The following is a 12,972-nucleotide window of genomic DNA, read 5'->3' on the forward strand; positions in this document are numbered from 1 at the left end:
AGCTGGTCCCTGGACGGGTGATGGTGAAGACAGTGTTGAGGGGACACGAGAAGAGGGAGGAGGGGGCAGGGAGAGAGGAGGGGGTTCAGGGAGGAGGGAGAGCGTCAAGAGGCAACAATGGGGCAGAGGAAACCACAGTCGGCCCTGAAGGGCTAGTGGCAGGCAGGGCAGCCAGCGCGAGACCGCAGGTGTGCGCGGGAGACCGGGTGGGGGCAGGCCAAGCGGGACAGGCCCCCGAATGAGAGCTCTCTGCACGGGGCTCATTTTCCAGAAAGCCCCCCCGCCCCCCGCGCATCCCGCCTCCTGTGCATTCTGGATCCTGATGCGGGGCTGACTCAGGCTGTGCTGTCTCCAGCACCCAGCTGGGCTGGCTCCAGAGGGGAGCCCTGGTCTGGGCCTACAGGAGAGGCCAGACAGGGCCCAGGGGGCCCAGGAGGGGAGGAGGCCGGGGGAGGGAGCGCATTCCCAGGGCGGAGCTGGGAAGAGGTTAAGGGGGTGCTTGCCGGGACAGGGAGACGCAGGTAAATATTTCATAGACTAAGTCAGGGAGCGGCGAGTTAAGTGTCACCCGCAGATTGTTTCTGTTTCTTCCATTAGCACCAACACGGAGGGGCTGCAGATGATCTAGGAAACAATTTCTACAAATGAAAACGAGGATTTGACACCGGCGATGAGCTGACCTTCCAGCCGAAGATGAGGGCAGCAGCCTGAGAGAGACCCTGGAAAACGCAGGAGGCCTCCTTCCCACGCACAATGAGGGCTGGGAAATAACTGCTAGCCTGGGGCCACTGTGCACCCCAATTCCCCCCCGAGGAGCTTCCCTGCCTTGACTCCATGTGATCAGTTCAAGAGTGCAACCCGCCCTCCACCCACCCAGAAGCTGCCAGAACATTCCATCCCGGTGGCCACTGTGGTTGTTCTGGAAAGGACTTCCAAGCCCCACGGGGCCTCCGACTTCTGGAGACTTCCCTGGGCCAGAGGAGGAGAAGCCTCCTTTCCCTTTTGGGGCACAGAGTCACGCTGGGGCATCTTTCCTGCCAGAGGAGAGGGTCTCCCCGGGAGGGAGGAGATGCTGAGGAGGCAGAGCTGGGGGTGCAGAAAGCACGAGCCAGCACGTGACATGGCCTCCCAGCCTTCTCCAGCGCTGGGCACCTGGCGGGGCGCAGCGTGGGCGGGGAGGGGGCTGTCTCCCGGGGTTGCTGTCCATTTGGAACATCATGCTGGGCCCGTGGTGCACATCTTATGAATAAGTGATGCCCATCAGCATGTGTTCCCCGTTATGAAGCCAGCGCCCTCCCGCTGACCCGGGAGCAAGAATTAAGCTTCAGTCACTTGCAACCTAAAAATTTCTGCCGAGCACCAGCTGCCAAAGGTGTTCGAAAGTCAAGGGCCCAAAATCCAGTTTATGGGAAAATCCTTCCAGATAATTCATAGGGAAACGCTACAACCCTTTACTGCCTCAGCCTGGGTTCACCCCACACATGCCTTGTCTCCCCAAGAAGATCATAAACCTGCTGTCTCTGATATGTCTTTGCCCCCGACATCATTCTCAGCACGGAGTCTCGCCAGAGCAGGTGCTCGATAGCAGTCGCGAGTGACGTGTGAACGGTGTCGGGGGCTGGAGAGGCTGTGACACGCAGAGGCCCAGGTGACGTCCCTGGAGCAGGGGCCAGGCATCGCCCGTGCGAACTGGGCTCCCCACCCCCAGCAGGGCAGACACACTGGGATTTTCCTGTCAGTGGCTCGCAGCCTTCCCCTCTCCCTCAAAGACAGCACCTCCGTGCCGCCCCAGCCCAGCCTGAACGACTGCCCGACTGTGACTGCCGGGGCACCAGCGCCTGCAGCTCCAATGCAGCACGCTCGACGCCCTGTTACCCGCAGGAGTCCGCCTGCCGCCCCGAGACGCCAAGCTGTCCGCGGACCCCACGTCACCACTGCCCTGGGGAACGATTCCCGAAGCTCCTGCCTCCCTTCTCCAGAGCCCCAGCTCCTCCTCCCCTCCTCTCCAGGGAGACCTGGGCACCATCCTGCTGAGCCCTGGCCCTGGAAAGCACCAGTCTGGCCAGGGAGATTATCTTCTGCATGCCTGGAAGCTTCTGGGCAGGGCCCTGCAATCCAAAAGTCCCCAAGGCGAGAGAGAAATAATTCAATTAAAAAAAAAGATTTGGGCCTCCCTGGTGGCGCAAGGGGTTAAGCACCGCACTATGAAGCAATCTGCAGCCTCTGTAGCGCAAGTTTGATCCCTGGCCAGGGAGCAACCCACATGGCGAAGCAGACCTCTCCTGCCTCGCCCGCTGCTCCCCTCAGCAGCGTATCTCGGTCAGTCTGCCTGTTCTGTTCCCCGCTCTGTCTCTGGTGAATCCTCTCACCCCCCAGACCTCTGGCCTGTACCCCAGCTCTTGTATGCATAAATAAATAAATCTTTAAAAAAAAAAGTTTTGGTCACATTTTAAGGGAAGGGAGGGGGAGATTGTCAGCTGAAACTGGACACCAGGAGACACAGACAGCTCAGAGGAGAAGACTGTCAGTCACCCAAGGAGCACAGGGTGGGGAGATCCCTGGGTTTTCTCTTCGTCTCATATATCCCAGAGTTGAGCTGCAGAAGTCAGCAACTGGGAAATGCTGACGAGCACAGATCAGGAAAACCCCCAACAAAAGATGCTGTCTCCAGTCAGAGGAACGAAAGGGAGAAAGCTGGCGACGCCATCAGATGGTCACTGCTCTGCTCCCTCCACGCAATAGACTGTGGCCCCAGCCACAGCGTGTGGGGTCTGGCTTTCCACCCTCCTCCAGCTGCAGTGCACCCACACTGTCTCCACCCTCAGTCACAATGGTGTCGGAGGAGGCTGCAGGGAGGCTGGAACTACCCCAGCAGACAGTGATGAACAACTCCTCACTACCTTGCGGGGAGGGGGCAGACATGTCCAACAGAATAGAGACTTTCACTACCGCCAAGTGGAAACAAGGACACTGCGTCCCCAGCCCTTGGTGTCAGTGGGGACTGTGTAGTGGTCATAAGGTCTCCTGCCTCTCCTGGGCAGGGAAGTATGGGCGGTGGCCATGTGGGAAATAGAACTCTGGCCCTCCCAGCAGTACTGATGAGCCCCTCCCTGGGATGTCAACAAAGACTAAGTGGGGAGCCCGACCTTCTACCCTCACCTGGCAGTAAAGAGGCAGTGTCTCCCTTCTTGCTGATGAGGTGATGTCAGAGGAAGCCAGCTAAAATGCAAGGCTTAAATAAGATTTAGAGCCTCGTGTCACAATAGTAGAATTACCTGGGTTTCCACTGAAAATCATTCACCATTCAGAAAGGAAGAAAATCACAATCTAAATTAATAAGAAGGCAATCAATACTTGTCAACACCAAGATGACAAGGATGTCACAAAGACCTAAGGGAGATTAAAAGCAGTCATCCCAGAACAGCTAAAGTAAGCAACGATGAGCATAAATAGAAGACATAAAGAATAAAATGGAAATGGAAAACTTGGAAGATGGACTTGACATCAGGATGGAGGTGAGAAAGGAAAGAGTCGATGAACTGGAAAACAGAATAATTGAATTACTTGTCCTGAACAATGGAGAGAAAGTGGGCTGTCTGAAAACTGGGCAGAACATAGGGGCCTGGAGGACTGTAACGAAAGATCTAACAATTCCAGAAGGCAGTTGGGGTTTGAAAAGTTCTCAAAGAAATAGAAGCTGAATACTTCCCAAAATGGCAAAAGACACAAACCTGCAGATTCAAGAAGTCGAGCAAATTCCAAACAAAATCCCAAAGAAATCTACAATAGACACACCGTAGTCAAAATTATGACCGTTGGGCCTCCCTGGTGGCTCAGGTGGTGAGCGCCGCACTGTGAAGCTGTCCGCGGCCTCTGCAGTGTGGTTCGATCCCGGCTGGCTGGCGAGAATCCCACATGGTGAAGCAGACCTCTCCTGTCTCACCTGCTGCTCCCCTGAGCAGTGGATTTCTTCAGTCTGCCTGTTCTGTTCCCTGCTCTGTCTCTGGTGAATCCTTTCACCCTCCGGCACGTCTAAACTGTACCCCGGTTCTTGTATAAATAAATAAATCTTTTTAAAAAATTATAACAATTAGCGAACAGGAGAGATCTTAAAGCCAGTGAGAGAGACATGACATTTTACTGGAGAGGAAAAGCAACTCAACTGACATTAGGTCTCTCGTTTATAACAACAGGGCCCAGAAAGAACTGCTACAGCACTTTCACTTGCTGAAAGAAAAAACACTGTCAACTCAGATTCCTATATCCAGAAAAAATATCCAAGAGCAAAGGGGACATCAAGACACGCTCAGTTGAGGAGAAGAATGTGTCACCAGCAGACATACCCTCAAGGAGTGGCTAAGTCTCTAAACATAAAGTTCTTGAAACATAAAGAAAATGGTAAAAGAAGAAAACAGCATATCAAGAAGGAAGAGAGAACACTAAAGTAAAGTAGGAGTCATACAAAGTAAAATCATGATATAAGAGTGAATGAAATAAGTTTTTCTTCTGGGCTTGAATTTTCGAGATTTTGCAAAAATTGAAATACTGTCTGATGTGCTTCTGAATGTATGTGGAGCAATCCCCCAGGGACATCAATATCACAACATTGTTGAGATTTTTTTTTTTTTAGACATGTTTTATTTATTTATTTTATTTCTTTGTTTGTTTTGTTTATACAAGCACTGGGTACAGTCAGAAGCGCGGGAGGGTGAGAGAATTCACCAGAGCCAGAGCGGGGAGCAGAGCAGGCAGAAGGACCGAAGGACACTGCTGAGGGGAGCAGCGGGCGGCAGGAGAGGTCTGCGCGTCATGTGGGACCCTCCTCTGGTGGCCGGGGAGCAGCCGGGGATCGAACCGGCGCCGCAGAGGCCGCGGGCAGCTTCGCAACCCAGCGCTCAACCACTGCGCCACCGGGGAGGCCCAACATTGTTGAGATTTTTATAATGTTGCTAAGGAAAACAAATTGTTATAGCACTGATGAGAAAGAAAGGATTGCTGGCTGACTTTGATTCAAACAATGTTTTTGAAGACCTGCTTTCACTTAAAGTCTCAGTTCCAAAGACTCTACTGATGATGTTAAGTAAGGACTTACGTAGAGTAAATAGTTAAGATAGTTTATATTACAAACAATGGAGGCCAAAGAGAGGCAAAGGGAGGCAAAGTTTCACTCAAAGTTTGACACTCAAGCTTTAAAAGCTAAGGGCCAGGAGACTGTGATGAGCCGAGTAAATGCAATAAAGTTTGTAGAGACTAAGAGAGTTATATGGAGACACACTCAAAGACACTATAGACAAGTCAAAATGGAATTCTGAAAAATGTTCAGGTAACTCCCAGGAAGGCAGGAAAAAGAAAACAAGGACATGAAAAACAGAGACACCAGGAAAACATTAACCACAATGCGTACTCAAGTGTCAATATCCACAGTAAACGTAAACTAACTAAATCAGAGGTTGTCAGAGTGGATTAAACAACCCAAGTGCATGCTGTCTATAAGAGAGCCACTTCAATATAATGATACGAGCAGCTTGAAAGTAGAAAAGATGGAAATGATATATCAGGCAAACATTAGTCCAAGGAACCCACAGGTGACAATAGCCACACCAGAAAGAGTAGACTTCAAGCAAAGAGAATTACCAGGAGAGAAAGGAAACTTCTGTAATGAGAAGACGGGTGTTGCAATACAAAGTCATAGCAATGCTAAGCGCACATGAACCAAAACAACAGGCTGTAGAACGTGAGAGAACTGAAAGGAGAAAGAGATGAACTCACAACCACAGTTGGAGACTTCTGTCAGTAACTGCTAGAACAAGACAGAAAATCATTAAGGATAGAGAACACAGAACTCAACAGACCATAAAAGATGGCTAAAAGAAGTTCCCTAAACATAAAGAGAATGGTAAAAGTAGAAAGCTTGGCATATCAGGAAGGAAACTAAGCCAAGACAGATCACATTGCGAGCTACAAAACAAGCCTCTGCACAGGTAAAAGAACTGAAATCACAGTGTGTTCTCCATCTAAATGGAATAAAACAAAGCCCAACAGTAGAGAGAAAATCTACACAACATGTTTCTAAATAGCCAATGAGTCAAAGAAGAACTGTAAGGTCTACAAAAATACAGTGAACTGAGTTAAAATGAAAGTGCGTGTATGGAAAGTTCTGGGATACAGCTATGCAGTGCAGAGCGGAACCTTGATAGCACTAAACACATGTGGATTAGAAATGGAGTCACAAATCAATCATCCAAACTCCCAGCTCAGTAGTGTGGAAAATGTAAGGTAGTTATTTGAATATTGCTACAAATAATTAGGAAATTTAATTCGTAATTTAAAAATTCCAAAAAAAAAAAAGAACTCTCCAGACCCAGATAATTCCACTAAAGAATTCCACCAATTCAACATGATCTCCTTCAGAACCAAAAAAGCAGGCAACACTTCCCAATTCATCTTATTTAGGTAGTATTACCTCAATACCAGACAAAAATAGTATTGAAAAAATAAAACTGCAGACCAATATCCCTCCTAGGTATAGAGGCAAAAATCCTTAGCATAATCATGGCAAATTAACGTCAGCAATATAATCTTTAAATTACACGTTATGTCCATGTGGATTTATTCTAGGCAAGAAAACTGGTTCAATATTTGGGAGTCAGCTGATGTAGCACATCACGTGAACAGACCACAGAAGAAGAAGCACATGATCGGGAAAAGCACTGGACAAAGTCCAACAGCCGCTCGTGACAAAAAAAGAAAAAACTACACCCAGAATAGGAACAGAGAGCAACTTCCTCCACTGGAGATAAAAGGTCTACAAGAAACCCACAGCTGGCATTAGTTAGTGGTGCCAGAGACTGAGGTCCCATCAAGACCAAGGCTGTTGCATGGACGCTCGCTTTCATGGCTCTTACCCAGCCAGGGTAGGAATTCTTGGGTGCTAAACACTACAAAGTGCAGCTGAAAGAACTCAAAGAGGCTCTTTGAAAATGGAGAGATGGCCCATGTTCATGGACCAGGAGCCAACGCAGCCAAGACGTCAGTTGTCCCCGGGTTGATGTACGTGCTCCGTGGGATTCCTGTAACATCCCGGCAAGATTTTTGAGACATAAACAGGTTAGAATGCAGTTTTGGAAATTAGAAGACTTAAAATAGTTGTGATGAAGAAGAATAAAATAGGAGGGAATGGGCTACTGCTCTCAAGGCTGCTTCTAGCTGCAGCAACACAAGCTGTTGGACGTTGGCAAAGGGGCAAGGTACACAGATCAGCAAAAAACACTAGGAAATCTGGAGTTATACCTGCACCCGTATGCCCAAGTGCTCCTCCATGGGCACAAAGCACGCTAGTGGCAGAAAGACAAATGGTACTGAAGTGACTGGACACCATAGGACACCACAAGTCTCCATTTGTAGAGGCTGCAGCACACAGCGTCTGGGCAGAGGCGCAGATGTCAGCCAGGGACCCTCAATCAATGCAATCGTGGGCAGATAGAAGCACCTGGGGCTAAGTCTCATCCCTTGCCCCAAATGAACTCAAAATAGATCACAGGCTTAAATTTAAAACAACGAATCACTTAGGAAAAATATACAGGAGGAAAATTCTTGAGCTCTCGGGCCAGGCGAGTTCTTGAACGTGACGTCCAAGGCGCCATCTATGAAGTGAAAAATCGTGACTCGGATTCCATCGCTCTGAGAAAGACCCTATTAAGAGGGTGGCAAGGCCAGCCGGCACCCCCCAGCCTCAGCGCAGCCAAGGACTGGTGTGGAGACGGAACAGCTTGTGCTCGAACTCATGACGGGAAAGACAGGGCAAAGCATCCGACGAGCGCATGAGCGAGAGAACTCACGTGAGCCTGAAGGGAGCCCGCAGGGAGCAGGGGGCAGCGCAGCGAAGGTCCGCGACGGCAGCCCCAGAGAAACAGGTTATGGACGGACGGGGCCGCGAGGCTGTCGGACACAGTGGGGACACCAGGTCCAACCCAAGTGCGGGCAAACTGGGTCTTGGGCAAACTGGGTCTCGGGCCCACTGCCTGCGGCACGCGCCGCCGCCCACTCTCCAAAACAGTCCGGCCCTGTCTTCGGAAACGAAGAGGCAACCCCGTCCCAGCAGCAGGCCCGCTCCCGGGCCTTTGCCCAGAGAAGGAACCTCGTGCTAAGGGGGCCGAGCGTGGCTGCGAAGCACGTGGCATCCGGCGGGCGGGAAACGCCTGCGTCCAGGTCCGCCTCTACCTGGGACGGCCGCGCGAGCCCTGGAACTGTCACGGTGTGGGGGGTGCGGGGTAAAGGGCCCGGCGCCTGTCCGTGTTCCTTCTTGCCGCCGCGCCAGAACCCACAAGGGCCCCAGATCGCGATGGCTAATTGTTTTCCGTCCCAGGACAGTCCTGACGGCGGCCACCTGGACGGGGTGGCTGGGAGCGACCCGCGGCAGAGACTCGTGAGGGGTCTGGGAGGGGGACGCGAGCCCGGGAGCTCGGGGTGAACAGGAGAGTGCGTGGAACCAGAGCCCCAGGGCAGCCGACCAGCAGCAGGGCTGGGGCAGGGGCCTTTGCGTCCCTCGCCAGTGGTCAGCAATGCCCGCGCCAGGGGGTCCTGGACACTGCTCGTCTTCCCTGCTGGGGCCGTGTGTGCGCGTGTCTGTGTGTGAGTGTGTGTGTGTTGCCACATGAATCCATGTGTCCGCGTGTGTCTGTTGGGTGTGTGAGTGTGTGCCGTGCACATGTCCCTGTGTGTCCGTGCATGACTGGACGGCTGTCTCTCCATGTGTGCATGTGTTTGCACACTCACACGTGCCTGCGCGTCCCCGGGCATCTGGAAGCAGACGCTGGCAGCTGCGCATCCCCCCGCTAGCCATCCGCCCTGCCGCCGTGGCCCTCATGCATCCCTGGGCGGGGAAGAAAGAGAGCCCACCCTTCTGGGTGCCCGGGAGCCCTGGAGAGACCAGGGAGGCCCCCCATGTCCGAGAGTCTCTCCCATGTCCTGAGAACACGACCCCAGTGTTCTGGGGGTCCACTCTCCTGTGCCTCTTGTTATGCAGAACGTTCTCCCAGGAAATCCCAGACACGTGTCCCCAGCCTGAGCGACATCTCCCCGTGAAGCAGGAAGGGGCGGGGACGGGCCAGCAGGTGCGCTGGGAGGGGCAGCAGTGTCCCCGGGTGGCAGGCAGAGCGGCCGGCCCTGAGAGTAGAGCTTAAAAGCTCTCAGCACGAGGTGAAAGCGAAACTGTGGGAGCGACCGAGAAGGCCCAGATGGCGGTGCAGGGAGCCTGCAGTGCACGAGTCAGCCGTCCTGCCGCCAGCCCTACGCCGTGCGTCAGTTGCAGCCAATCAAACAGGCAAAAGTCAAGCATCTTCCTTGCCCGGTGGCGCGCCCCGTCCAAATTCGCAGCCTCACCACGGCTCCCTCTGGAATCCCTAGAGCCAGGCGAGGAGAGGCCTGAGCTTTTCTCACTGATGCCTGATGCCCACCGTCCAGCCGTGCCCTCCCGGCCTGCTGCTGTGGCCCCAGCCCCCGTCGCCGTCTGTCCAGGTAGGTGCACCCCTTCCTCGTGCACATCGGGTTACCTTCACTCCACACATTTACATACAAATTTTTATTTTGATTTATTTATTTACAAGAAGGGGGGTACAGACCAGAGGGGTGAGGGTTGAGAGGATCACCAGAGACAGAGCGGGGAGCAAAACAGGCAGACTGATGAAATACACTGCTGAGGGGAGCAGTGGGCGTGACAGGGGAGGTCTGCTGCGCCATGTGGGTAGCTCCCCGGCCGGCTGGGAATCAAACCCACGCTGCAAAGGCTGTGGACAGGTTCACAGTGCTGCGCTCAACCCACCGTGCCACCAGGGAGGCCCCCCAATTTTTTTTTACTAAAAAACACTTTGGCTTACCCCCAAGCTCAAGAGAAACACTCCCCAAAGCCCTCTGCCAGGGCGCCTCTGGGGAGGGAGATTGTTTCGCCTTCAAGGGCAGAAGCCTGGGTGATGCAGGACAGTTCCGTTTCCCCCGCAGACCTGAGGAACCCGGACCGCAGCTGGCTTTGGTTTCTGTCTTACACGGCAGGGTGGTTTAAAGCAGGCTGATGCAAGCTCATGTGTGACACTATTACCCAATGCGATTGTCACTGAGGAAACAGGAAGCTGGCGAGGTTACTTCAGGACAGTTGCTCCGAGCTCCCGGACGCCCACACCCGTCTATACTCAGGCCAAGGGTGAGCGTGCACCTCTGCCCCACCCTGGCTTGGAACGGGAGGTGCCTCTGGGACCGCGTGCACTCCATTTTTCTGTGCCGCCTGTTGAATTCAAACAGTGGCAGCCAGGCTGAAGGCCGCCGGGGTCTGGAGGGTGACCGTTAGGGGTAAATGGAGAACTCCCTAGAGAAGGTCTAGAATAACTTGAATAGCCCCATCATGCCACTGGGTCGAGGCTCAGTGCTGCCGAGGTGGGGCAAGGGTGCCGCGAAGCCTCTCACCTCCACCCACCCCAGTCACGGGACAGCCTGCCGCCGCCTGCAAATTCACGTCAGCTACCTACTCGGTTCCCGTCACAGCTCGTGAGCCAGGCGTCACAGGCCGCGGTGGGCACAGACAGCTGCGTCACTTGCCTGAGGCCACGCAGCACGAGAGGACCCGACCTCTGATGCGCCGGCACCCGGGCCGGCAGGCGACATGCTTTTTCTTCCACTAAGAAGGATTTTTGCTCTTTATCTTTTTAAGTAAAACACGCAAATCTTAAGCTCAGTGACTTCTACCAATCTACACACCTGTGTTTTCACTTCCCAGCTGGAGACAGAACAAATTCATCGTGTGAAAACGTCCCTCAGTCCTTCCCCGGTCAGGCCCTGTCTCCAGAGGTAAGCGCTGCCTTGGCTGGGGCGCCGGAGGTCAGTTCTGCTTGGTCTTGATCTTCACGTCACTGGAAAACAGTCTGTTCTGCGCGGCCTGAGTTCTTCCCCTCAACATCAGGTTTGCCGTCCATCCACGAGGCCTTCGTATCATAATTCTTTTCCACATTTTATTTCTGTGTTTGTCTATTGATGGGCTTCAAGTTACTCCCATTTGGGGCTACGATAAACGAAGGCGCAGTGACATTCCTGGGCCTGTGTCTTGGTGCGCACAGACATTCATTTCTTGAGTGCATACCCAGCGGTGACGTCGCCGGGTGGGGGTTAGAGGAACACGTGCTGGACTTTAGCAGATACAACCAACAATTTTTCCAAATTTGAACCAGTTTCCTGCCCACCAGACTCTGGCCGCTCCCACCCTCGCACCGCCTTGCGTTTTCCCGTTTTCTTCTAGAGCATCACTGTTTCAGTTTTCACGTTTAACTTCATGATCATCTTCAATTACTTTGTCCATCTTGAATGACTTTATGTAGGTTTAGAGTTAGAGGCCATGGAGTTTGACATGTTTCATCGATTGTCCCCACACCAACTCATCAAAATATCTTTTCTCCATTGATTTGCATCAATGCTTTAATATAATGAAGCAACAATATGCGGGAGGAAGGCATATTTCCAGATTATCTTTCTTTGGCACTGGTCTGTTTGTGACTAGATTAATTCTTTTTTATAAAAAAGTTATATTATTGGTGTACTGTCCTTACAACCCACCTTAATTACCATAGTTTTAAAATTAGTCCTGAAATATGACAGTATTCTGAATTTTTTTGTATTATATAAATTTTAGAATCAACTTGTTCATTGTCATCAAAAAAGGGAGAGAAAAGGAAGGCAAAAGCGAACCTACTGGAGTGTCCCTGGGATTGCACTGACCCGTAAGTCAATTTGCAGAAAACTGCTGTCTTTAACACTAAATATCTATATATTCAGATATATAGATATTTATATCTATATATGACTATATCTCTTATATAGTCTATATCTCCATGACTGTATCTCTCCATTTGCTTGTCTTTAGTAGCATTAAAAAGATTTCAGTGTAGAATTCTTGTTCGTATTTAGTTTGATTTATTCTTTTTATATTTTCTGTTATTATGTTATTGTAAATAATGTATTTTAATCTAAATGTCCAATTGTTTGTTGCTGGTATATGGAAGGATAACCGATTTTCCTATGTTGACTTTGTATCATGTTTTTTTCCTTCAATCACTTATTTCTATTCTAATCTTTGTTATTTCTTTCCTTCTGTTTCCTTTGGGCTTGGCCTGTTCTTTTTCTAAGCTCTTAAGGCAGAAGTTTAGGTGGTTGATTTGAGATTTTCTTCTTTAGTATTGGCATTTAGAGCTCTAAATGGCCCTGTCTGTATATCCCACAAGCTTTGGTACGCTGTGTTTTTATTTTCTTTCATATTAAAATTTATTCTTATTTCCTCAAAGAACTATTGGTTATTCTGGGGAGGGTTGCTAAGTTTCCACATATTAGCAAATTCCTCATTCATTCATTAATGATAATATTTTAGAGAGTCATTTATGGATCATTTGACTGTGACGTGCCTAAGCATGACTTCTTGAAAATTATTCATCCTGCTTGGATTTAGTTTTTTGAATCTGTGGACAACTGTATTTAGATTTAAGAAGTGAGATTTAGATTTATTTACTTATTATTTCTTCCAATATGGCTTCTCTCTCCCCTCCCCTTCCCTCCCACTGTCCCTCCCGCCTGCCCTATCTTCTTCCTCTCCCTTGTCCAGTCCCCCATTACCTGACACTGCTCATCCCTACGTGCGTGTCTACACCGCGTTCTGGTTTCAGTGCTTTTTCCCCCCTCTGTGATTCATTTTGGATATTTTCTATTGATCTGTCTTCAAATGTATTAAATTTGGGTTGGGCTGTGTCCCGTTTGTTATTGAAGCATCTGAAATATCCTTATTTCAAATATTTATTTACATTTCTGGACTATGCATTTAGTGATTTTTTTTTGGTAGATTCCAGTCCTTTGTTGCAATTCCTCCTTTTTGTACCAGTTTTAACTACCTTATATGCTATTTTTAAAATATTGATCACAGTGCTTTAGAGGCCCTTATCTGTT

This window comes from Talpa occidentalis, unplaced genomic scaffold (genome assembly GCF_014898055.3).
Source record: "Talpa occidentalis isolate TD23 unplaced genomic scaffold, MPIMG_talOcc4v2.1 talOcc4.4, whole genome shotgun sequence".
NCBI lineage: Eukaryota > Metazoa > Chordata > Mammalia > Eulipotyphla > Talpidae > Talpa > Talpa occidentalis.